Source organism: Leptonychotes weddellii, chromosome 4, assembly GCF_054177405.1.
Source record: "Leptonychotes weddellii isolate Sample4059 chromosome 4, ASM5417740v2, whole genome shotgun sequence".
In the NCBI taxonomy this organism is placed as follows: Eukaryota; Metazoa; Chordata; class Mammalia; order Carnivora; family Phocidae; genus Leptonychotes; species Leptonychotes weddellii.
This window is the reverse complement of record NC_138372.1, coordinates 105,171,800-105,182,937: the sequence shown is the minus strand read 5'-3', so window position 1 is coordinate 105,182,937 and position 11,138 is coordinate 105,171,800. Positions and strand designations below refer to the sequence as shown.

The window sequence follows — 11,138 nt, the reverse complement described above, 5'->3', positions numbered from 1 at the left end:
GGTACTGATGTTTAATCACTTTCAATATGATTTAATGTACTAGTTACTTTCCAGAAATATTTTAATTACATAAAAATACGTACATTAAGAATAACAACAGAAAATATCTTTGCTGAATTCTTACAAATATCTTAAGTGACGGCAACGATAACATGGTCTCAATTTTCTCCTCTGTAAAATCAAGGAGCTGAAGTGAAATCCACATCTCTATCTTAAGTATGTCATGATTTCCAATGCAAATACAGCACAGCTCCTAGTACAGAGAACAGTCATCAATAATGTTCCCAGGGTTGACGGGGAGGCATGATGGCAGCTTTGTCACTTGATCCAGAATGAGTAATATCTGAGATTTAAAAGTTAAGCGAAAAGAGGCTAATACACATTTATACGTGTGTTAGCAATTACTCAGGGAGAGAAGGACAGCTCACTTTTTCAATAGGTACAAAGATCCTCCTAATAGTACCTTTTGAAGATTAAGAAACAAAAATCAGTTGAGTTCCTAGGTCAGAACAATCTAGAATTCATTTGGTTCCTACAGCCTGCATTTCAAACCCAGACAGTCCCTGCTTTGTCATTTTTTGGTGATGTCTATCTGTCCAGCTGACAAAGAGAGAAGAGCCTCTGAGATGGAATGCTAACCAGGGTGGGTGGAGAGGTGTCCCTAAACAATGAGAGAGAGAGAAGAAATGTTTGCTCTCCGATTCTAATTAACTAAGGAATCAAGTCAGAAAACGTAGCCAAGAAGGGTACTCTTTGAAAAGGGATGCTACTAGAAAAACTTTAAAGATTATACACAGTACTCCTTATTAAAACAGAGCTTCACCTGTATGACTGAAGTGTGCAACTTAAATTAGGAACATTTTAAATCAATACAATAGACAAATTTCCTTTTAGAGAAGGAAAGCCAAATTACACATTGGGGTATGAAAACCTGAAAAAGCACTAAGTGCTTTTTTAAAGAATCATATGTAGTAACAGAATTTATGTACTGTAAATAACAGGCTTTATAGGTTAATCAGAGCCTAGGATTAGAAAACCAAGTTGGCAAAAAAAAAAAAAAAAAATTAACATGTACTTAATGCCAGTCATATATGAAAGGTCCATCAATAACTTAATGGTCTCCCAAAAAAACACCTGAAAAACTAAAACATACCATCAGGTATTTTTCTTCTTCAACTAAACAATAACACAAGAAAGGAAGGAAAGATGAAAGGAAGGAAGGGAGGGAGGTTGACTGGATATTAATCAGAAAAACTCAGTCTAGGAAAATCTGAGTTTCAACTTTACAGAAATTCAAAAAATAAAAATAAAAACCAGGTCAGTCAGTACTTGGAAAAGAAAAATTCAAATGTTCCTAGGATCTGAAGAACTTTATATTACATATACAGATATATTCCTGCGTAAATGGTTTGTTCTGTGATGGTACTCAGGTCAGATCTATGCCAAAAGCAAAGAAGTCTCCATGAGAGTTTAAACCAAAGGTTTAGGGTGGAGGGGGTGGAGATATGGAGGGGAGGGGCTCACCAACATCCCATTCAGAACAGCAACTAAACTACTTCCTGGTCATGCTACAAATTTTGAGAAGTAGCTGCACTCTTTTAACTTGTTTAATCTCAGGGCAAACCATAATCTATGTGCAACCATGTAACAAAGTGGAATGTTTTAAATGGTGCAAATCAAAAAACATCATAATGATTGTGTCAACTTATATTTAGATATAAAAATTTTTAAAGATCATAATGAAAAGAGGCTAATGTCTATTGCTGGGAAGAATGCTAAGCCAGTTCAGGAGTCACAGTGCTAGATTTCTATCATGAGGAATAAATATTGGCAGATAAGAGAATAAGTCTGATTTCAAACAGAACTTAACACTTCTGGCTGAGCCTGGGTCTTTCCTGTGAAACACAACCATAATACTGTTCTCTGCAGTGATGTTAATAGCAGAATGTTTTCTTCCCAAATTAGCTGAGGAAAGATGTACCAAAGGACATTAACAAAACTACTCTAAGAGGTGGATTTAAGGGGCACCTGGGTGGCTCAGTTGGTTAAGCGTCTGCCTTCGGCTCAGGTCATGATCCCAGGATCCTGGGATGGAGTCCCACCTAGGACTCTCTGCTCAGCAGGGAGCCTGCTTCTCCCTCTGCCTCTGCCCCTCCCCCCTGATCGTTTTCTCTCTCTCTTTCTCTCTCTCGCTCTCTCTCAAATAAATAATTTAAAAAATCTAAAAACAACAACAACAACAAAAGAGGTGGATTTAACTCCATGTAGAATGTACCACCATGGATTCTAACAGAGAGGCTGCCGTCTTCCTCAGGTTGGTGGCGGGGGGGGGGGGTGTCCATCAGAATACAGGTCATAACAGAAAGGGCAGGGGTAGTAGCATTATTACTCAAAGCTGGTTGCTGCTGTTAGTTTGAATTCTCCTCAGGACCTCTGAAGAAGACACCCAGGGACAGATAGGATCTTCGTCAAGGTCCATCTCAAAAACAGGCAGGAGGGGGAAGGGGAGGGGCAGGAGGGCAAATAGAGAATGAGGGGGGCAGGAAGAGAAAGAGGTAGCAGGAAGGGAGGGCAGAAGGAAAGACGAGACAGACCCCAGGCCATCAGCATCCTAAACTTAGGACAGAACAAAGAACTAGTATCACTGCTTCCAAATACACGCAAAAAGTCACTCCCACTGAAAGGTCTTTATTTATAGTTTAAACTGAAGTACAGTAATACTAAAGGCAAATTTGAAAAGTCATCATATTCTCAGTATTCTAACAAGGGCATTTTCAATTCTCCAATTGCCTTGTTATGTTTTTAATTCAGTTCCCATCTTCACTGAGTATGCTCTCTGCTAGGTATGGGTGCAAGGATAATAAGACGGGCTTTTATTACCAGAAGGGCTCAAATACATTCACATCCTAGGGTGACTCATAGTCACTTGAATGATACACTCTTTTCTTTAAAAGACATTCTTAAGTCACGGAATGTCATTTGTTTCAAGTGTACCAAAAGCAAATGTGTAAAAAAAAAGCGGTAAGAGGGGCACCTGTGTGGCTCAGTTGATTAGGTGTCTACCTTTGGCTCAGGTCGTGATCCTGGGGTCCTGGGATCGAGCGCCGCGTTGGGCTCCCTGCTCAGCCGGGAGTCTGCTTCTCCCTCTCCCTCTGCCCCTGCCCCCCAACTTGTGCTCTCTCTCTCAAATAAATAAATAAAATCTTTAAAAAATGGTAAGAAATTCTCTAATACACCAAAGACTCAAATGTGTTTTGGTTCAAAGTATAGGAAAAAGAATGTCAAAGTTTTTCCTGTAAGCTCCACTCAATTTAGGTATAGTAGAATCAAATGTTATTAGAGTTCATTTTGCTTCCCCTTTTATAGTTTTGGAACAACCATATAACATGGGTTATAATACTTCAATATACTTCAATACGCTTACTACTTAAGAATGATGAAGGAAAGGCATTGTCTAATGAGAAAGACCAAAATATTTACAAATATATATTGTAATCAAAGACACGTGTATGTAGGCTGAGGGATTCTAAAGTTATTCAAAATCTAATATCTTTATTCTTTTTTTTTTTTTAAAGATTTATTTATTTATTTGAGAGAGCGAGAATGAGAGAGAGAGAGAGTACATGAGAGGGGGGAGGGTCAGAGGGAGAAGCAGGCTCCCTGATGAGCAGGGAGCCCGATGCGGGACTCGATCCAGGGACTCCAGGATCATGACCTGAGCCGAAGGCAGTCGCTTAACCAACTGAGCCACCCAGGCGCCCTAATATCTTTATTCTTATGGTAGTTTTACAATTTCATAAAAATCCAAGAGAAAGGCTATCCTTCCTATTTAAAAACTGGACACTAATAAGAATAAAAAATTGAGGAGTATATAACTCTTACCTATTCACTCCAATAATTTATCATAAACGAAGGCTTTCTGAGTTAACTTTGTGTCCAAAGTGTAGGCAATGATTTAATAAGCTAATGATGAGATTTTAAATAATGTTGTCAATAAATACATAGTGTCTGGTTGACAAACTGAATTTGTAGCCATTCTTTTTTTCTTTTTCTTTTTTTAAAGATTTTATTTATTTATTTGACAGAGAGAGACACAGCGAGAGAGGGAACACAAGCAGAGGGAGTGGGAGAGGGAGAAGCAGGCTTCCCGCTGAGCAGGGAGCCCGATGCGGGACTCCATCCCAGGACCCTGGGATCATGACCTGAGCCGAAGGCAGACACTTAAAGAGTGAGCCACGCAGGTGCCCCCCTTTTGTTAAAAAAAAAAGATTTTATTTATTTATTTGAGAGAGAGCGCGCGAGCATGAGAAAGGGGAGGGGCAGAGGGAGAAGCTGACCCCCAGCTGAGCAAGGAGCCCAATGTGGGCTTGATCCTGGGACTCCGGGATCATGACCTGAGCCAAAGGCAGATGCTTAACCGACTGAGCCACCCAGGCACCCGGGGAATTTGTAGCTATTCTTGCATATTACTATTAGATATTAGCCAACACTCAGGGTCACCATATCTGTCCCATTCTGAATACATGTGCTGATAATGCTATTGTTAGGTTACCATTACCCCTGAGGGCTACCATTTGTTTAGTTCATTATGTGCCTGGCATAATGTATTTTACGGCTGACAACATGTGGGTTAGGGGCATCAACCCCCATGCAGTCAAAAATCCACATATAACTTCTGTCTCCCCAAAAACTTACCTACTAATAGCGCACTGCAGACTGAAAGCCCTCCTGAAAACATAAACGATCAAGTCACCATATTTCATATGTTACCTGTATTACATACTGTATTCTTATAATAAAGCTAGAGAAAAGAACATGTTAAGAAAACCATAAGGAAGAGAAAATACATTTACAATACTGTACATATATTTATTGGAAAAAATCTGCATATAAGTGAACCCACCCCGTTCAAACCCCTGTTGTTCAAGGGTCAACTGTATAGGACCGCCTCTTTTCATGCTTATAGTAACCATGAGGATTAAATGTTATTATCTCTGCTCTGCAGAAGGTGATTGTAACAAAAGCTACTAAGCATTCCGCATGTGCCCTTCTATGTTGCAGCTCACTCATTTAACGCTCACAATAATCCTATGATACAGCACTACTATTATCCTGACTTGACAGATGAAGACACTGGGGCACAGAGCAAATAGCATTCCCAACATCACATACAACACGTGGCAGAGCCCAGACCCTCAGAACACCAAAGCCACAATCTTATCCACCACCTTGCCCTCCATTCTACCTATGAGAAGGGGTGAGAGCAGACAGGAAAGGGGCCAGGGCTGGTGTGGTCAGAGCTGAACCCCCTAATGCACAAGCCAAGTCTTAAATCTGGCCGGGACTCACCACCCAAATTTCCCTGAAGGAACTCACAACAAGGAAATGGAAATCCGACCCCAAAGGTGGCAGAGCTCAATGGTCCCAGAAACACATGACCCAAAGGCCAGGGCTTCCAACTGACCAGAGCACATGGCATCACGGAATCAGGAGCCTTGGTCTGAACAGATGTCCCATGTCCATTCAGTGGTCACCAACTGCTTCTTTACTATGGCCCACAAAGTGCCCAACCACACTAGGCTCTCAGTTACTGAGCTAAATGAGCCAGGGGCCTACCTCAACAGCTAACAGTGGAGGGAAACAAACAACATGAAATACAGGCTGTTGGGATCACAGCCAAGTATTCTCAGATACAGTAGGGGGCCTCAAGGAGGGAGGGGGTGGGGTCAATTCTAACGTGTGTGAGGAGGTTAACAAAGCCTAAAAGAAAAGGTAGGCAGGGAGTCGAGTCTTGGAAGTGAGGCCAGGAAGACTTCTTCCAGCAGGAAGGCAGGAAGCCATGGTAAGACGCAGTCCCGCTGGGAGGAAGACACCTGTGCTGGCAATGAGCTGACTCACTTACAACCCGCAGCCTAAGGACAGACAGACACTGTGAAGAAATGAGACGAATGTCCCAAGCATCATGCTGGAGTATATTTGCTACGGAAGATGTTTTCTGCTTAGGGAGAAGTTCCCCATTCCCACCCAGCACCCAGGATGAGGGTGCTCACCTTGACCTGAGTCCAGGTTCCCCAGAGAATACTGCAATGACTAACACATTCTTTTTTTTCTCTAAATTAAAGATTTTATTTATTTATTTGAGAAAGCGTGAAAGTGAGAGAGATCACAGAGGGAGAGAGAGAGAAGACGACTCTCTGCTGAGCAGGGAGCCCGATGTGGGGCTGGATCCCAGGACCTGGAGATCATGACCTGAGCCGAAGGCAGACGCTTAACCAACTGAACCACCCAGGCGCCCCGACTAATGCATTCTTAATGCAATGTGGCCTAAGTGACTACAAAACACCAACATGAACCAAGCACATGGGAGCGCCAGTCACCCCCACCTCACAGAAATTGCCATTTCAATTAGAAGGACCAAGAACGAGACAGAAATAAGGTGTTACATTCAGTGGAAATTATGACACTACCTTTACCCCCTGATATTTTTGCCAACTGGATTCAAGCACCTACGAAAGACTGAAGGCCTTTATTAACAGCGTGAGTCTATGCATGGAGAGGAAAATAACATGCGTGCACCTCAATTTAAGCAGTACTATCTCTGGGGAGTGGCTTTCATGTGGACAGTCACATTCTATGTTATAGATCTGTGACGTCTCACTTTTGTGCAATCTATGTATTATGTTAGTGATTGCACAAAATATAGCAAATCTCCCGCCAAGTGAGAATACTTACAAATTCACTAGTCAGGAGACAGTCCACTGCGGCCGCCCCACCTATTCCCGTGAGCGATTGCTGATTCCGACAGTCCAAATTGCGGAGGTTAAATATCTAAACTTCACAAAATAGCCACTGCAAGTAAACACCCAGGCAACTTCAAAAAGGGCTGAGAGAGCCCATGCGATTCAGGGCCAATGGGGTCAAGTGAGAGCCAGGGGCAGGAGCTGAGGCCAGCCTCTCGGCCAGACCAGCAGACATCGTGGTCAGGTGGGCAGCACGTTCATAGAGCTTTCTGCCAATTCCTCTCGTTCCTGCCGGGGCCGAGAGGCCGGGATGGAGTGTGTGTGCCCAGGACAACCAGCAGCAAGGAACAGACTTCACAAAGGTTTGCTGGATGACTACGTAAAAAGAAAGGTTGGGGACAGAGGAAGGAGAGAAAGGAAAGGGACAGAGAAAGGAAGGAACAGAAGGGAGGAAGGGAGGGAAGCTGGAATGGAAAGGGAGGACATCTGCATTCTGCTCGACAAATAAAAGGTTGTATTTACTTGATGATCATCAGGGTTACGCATAAATTTAATAGTAGATGTTTTCACATGGAATTACCTTTTATTTCCATTTCAGACCTCAGAGAGTCCTGGTAACATTCAATTCAAGATGCAGAAAGAACAGGGTAGGTGCTCTGGATGTCCAACCGGGGATTTCTAAAGGGAAGGGACACAGATTACAAATTATTCCGGAGAATAAAAGTGATTAATTTTTAAAGTATCATTAAAAAGAGACCGATTTTCACTGAATGAGAGACAGTGTATTTCTTAATAAACTGGGGGGGAAAAATCGAGCCCAAAGCCTCTTTCAAATACAGCTGCTCTAGCCAACTTTAAGTTGATTCTAGAAGAAAACAAAAATCAAACACGGGGTGGGCTTTGTTTGTGCATTTACTGGAAAACAATCCCAACAAGGAGGCTGTGTTCTGCCATCTGCCTGGAGTCCCCAACCCTGGTGGCTCTGTGCCCCTCCAGACTCAACACCCCCCACGTGCCCTGTCAGTCCTTCTAGGTCAGAAAACCATGCAGGAAACAAGGTAGCCCCTCACCAACAACTGCATCGCTGCGAAGGGAAAGAGACATACTTCAGGAACTTTCTTAATGTTTCTAAGCAAATAAAAATATTACAAAATAGGCATTTCAGCTTGTTTCATTCTCCAAATGCAGTGATGCATGAGCTCACAAACACATGCCCAGTTGTCCTGAGGCTTCTCTCTCTTGGAGCCAGGACAGAACTCGGAGGCAGCACCGTCCCAAATTGTGAGCACACAGTGTTTCGTTTTTAGGAAGGAAAGAATTAACATTGACCAGGCGTGTACTCAGGCCCAGAAACAATGTGATTCCATTTTACAAAGGGGAAAAGAAACTGAGGCTTTTTGAGGGAAGTCCAGTCCACTGGTCTGTCTGACACATAACGCTTTTATTATACTTGGATATACTTGGATCAATCCTGAAAGTGATTGTCATCTGAATATCTGGCAACGCACCAAGAAAATACCGCAGTGGAAAATTTAAATGTCTTCTCCTCCAGCATCTGCTTTCCTTATATACCATCAATTCAAATAACTACATCTTTGTTTACTTGAAAGTGGGAGCTAGAGACAGGGAAGGAAAATGCTCAGACTGTAATAGGTATCTTTTATTGAGATTTGCTGTATATTTCCCATGGATGTAGGAATAATCAATAGTAAAATTTTTACGGAGGCACTTGGGACTTTGACAGACAATGGCTAAGAACCACTTCATTAAGGTCAATGCCAACGTCCCAAGCATCATTATCTTCTTTCTGGAGTGATGTGTAATGAACGGTATGCCAGAAGTTTATTAGCAAGGCTGCAAATCTTGACCTAGATATTGCACAGCTTCAAAAAAATAAAATAAAAAGAAAGCCTGAAAATGTCTATTTAAATAACAACTAAGACTGATACTTCCCACACTCACATTTAAAACTGTCAAAACAATCTTCTTTCCCCTGTCCCTGCATCTAACAATGTTCAACAAGAACATAAAGTAACAATTAGTACCAGATTAAAATATGAACTCCAAGTTCGACAGCTGTTTTTGATTATTTACTACTTGCAATTTAAGGTTTTATTCGCCTGCTGAAATAGATGATTCCAGAATTCAAATGAATAAAATCATATACATTTAACATTAGAGAAACTTTTATTTAAATTGGGCCCAGAGGTATTTGAGATTGATGGTGACTCATAATAACAAAGTAAAAGGTTTTATATTTATTTTCCAGCTAGTATTTTTTTGTTTTGCCCTAAATTGTATCAAAAATTCCTTTAAAGAAATCCTTTTCATCTTTATCATTATTTTTGCCTTTTCTTTCTCACACTTTTGAGGAGAAAAACAACAAAGAGGTCAGCCCTTCCTCTTAACGACTGAGAAATGTCAAAGTCACACCGTTATGACAGGGATGCAGAATAAAACCATAAATGAATTTCAGGATTGGATTTATCCTCAAAGTCGCCATGTGACATCAAAACCATCCTAACAGAAATAATTCACAGCACATAGTTTAAAGCTAAGGCACTGTATGGTTAGCAGCTCCAACCCACTCCTTTCACATCTAAGGAAATGAAAGCCCAGAGTGGTCAACTGACCTCTCCAAAGTCACACAGCCCAGCGGGTCCTGGATCTCAGATTTCACAGATGCCAATCTAGTGCTCTATTAGATCATCACTGATCTTTAATTTCCACAAATAAACTCTTCAGCGCTTATAATTTCATCTGTTTTCTACTTCTCTTACTCTACACAGCATGAACACCACTTGATGAGTCAACTTAACTTTATGTTAATATGAAACACTACTCAAAATTATCAAAAACATGCTCTGCCTTTTGCTCTACTGAAAAAGACAGATTAAACCATTCATGCCCATGAGAAATCTGAAATAAAATTTGGGATACTCTTAAGTTGTCTAACCTAGATACGTCTACTCTAATAATAGAATTTCCCTCTCTTATTCACAGCCAAATCATAATCATAGCTTTGCTACAACACATTTTCAAGAAGATTTTATAGATAGCTAGCAAGCAAAATGTAGGTATTCTACAGTAAAAGCTTATATAAGTAGTTTTTAAAGTAAGAATTTCCAGATAGTTTCCTATTAGATCCATCAGTTCAAACAGAACTCTTATTCTCTGAAATTCTGGAATCACTCAAGAGCACTTAATTTACCTAGATCAGCAACTTATTATCATCAACAGTCATTTGTCGACTCCTCAATTATTTACACTGTACAGTGCCAGGTGCAAAGGAACACAAAGCATGAGCCGATGTTCTTGCTACTGTAGGCCGATGAGGGAGATAATTAAGGAGGATTTCACAGTGGCATCTGAGACAAGGTTTGCACGTGATGAATGTATATGTGTGAACGTGCGTTTAGAGGCCTAGTTAATGAAACCACTTGGGTTTTCTTAGAGAATATGAGCTGACAGATTTTGTAAACAGTACAGCTGGCCCTTGACCAATGAACTGCGAGGGTCCACTTATACCCGAATCTTTTCGTGATAGAAGCAGTACAGTACTGTAAATGTATTTTCTCTTCCTTATGATTTTCTTAATAACATTTTGTTTTCTCCAGCTTATTTTACAGTAAGAACATAGTATATAATACATATAACATACACAGTATGTGTGAAATGACTGTTCATGTTACAGGTGAGGCTTCTGGTCAACAGCAGGCTATTAGTAAAGTTTTGGGGGAGTTAAAAGTTATACGTGGATTTTCTACTGCATGGTGAGGGATCAGCACTCTAACTCCTGCACTGTTCAAAAGTCAACTGTATATGTAGGGAAGCAGGATAAGATAAATTAAAATAAACCAACAGATAACAGAAGAATCCCTCTAATCATGCCCAAAAGAGCAAAAAAAAAGAAAAAAAAATCGTGAGGGAAACAAAATATCCTTTGAAAGGGGTTCCTTTCTTGAAAAAAAGTCAGCAACAAAATACCTTCCTTATATTTCTTCATAATCACTCATTCATGGTACTAAAACTCAGTGCGAGACAAAAAACCCCATTTAAAAAAAGACAAGATTTAAACACTTTCAAAAAGAAAATAAACAAATGTCAAGTAAGCACAGGAAGAGATATTCAATATAATTAGTCAGTAGGAAAATGCAAAGTAAAACCTCAATGAGATACCATTAAAAACTCGTAAGAATGACTAAATTTAAAAGGATCAAAATATCAAGTGTTTGCAAGGATATGAAGGAACTAGAATCCTTATACAAGGCTGGCAGGAAATCCAAAAAGTCACAGGCACTTTGAAAAATAATTGGACAGTTTCTTTTTTTAATTTATTTTTTTATTATGTTATGTTAATCACCATACATTACATCATTAGTTTTTGACGTAGTTAGT

The 11,138-nt window shown here is 40.5% G+C and overlaps 1 protein-coding gene across 5 annotated transcripts in view; it reads right to left on the bottom strand.

Moving 5' to 3' along the window:
• Positions 1 to 11,138, bottom strand: part of FAM110B (family with sequence similarity 110 member B) — a 148,949-nt gene that overhangs the window by 102,007 nt on the left and 35,804 nt on the right. For 4 of the 5 annotated variants that reach the window (XR_014144178.1, XR_014144177.1, XM_081816018.1 and 1 more), the window contains exon 2: positions 7,321 to 7,418. The exons of the other annotated variant lie outside the window; for it this stretch is intronic. The gene's annotated coding sequence lies outside the window, so the exon portion shown is untranslated. The remainder of the gene's footprint in view (positions 1 to 7,320; positions 7,419 to 11,138) is intronic. 5 annotated transcript variants of the gene reach the window in all.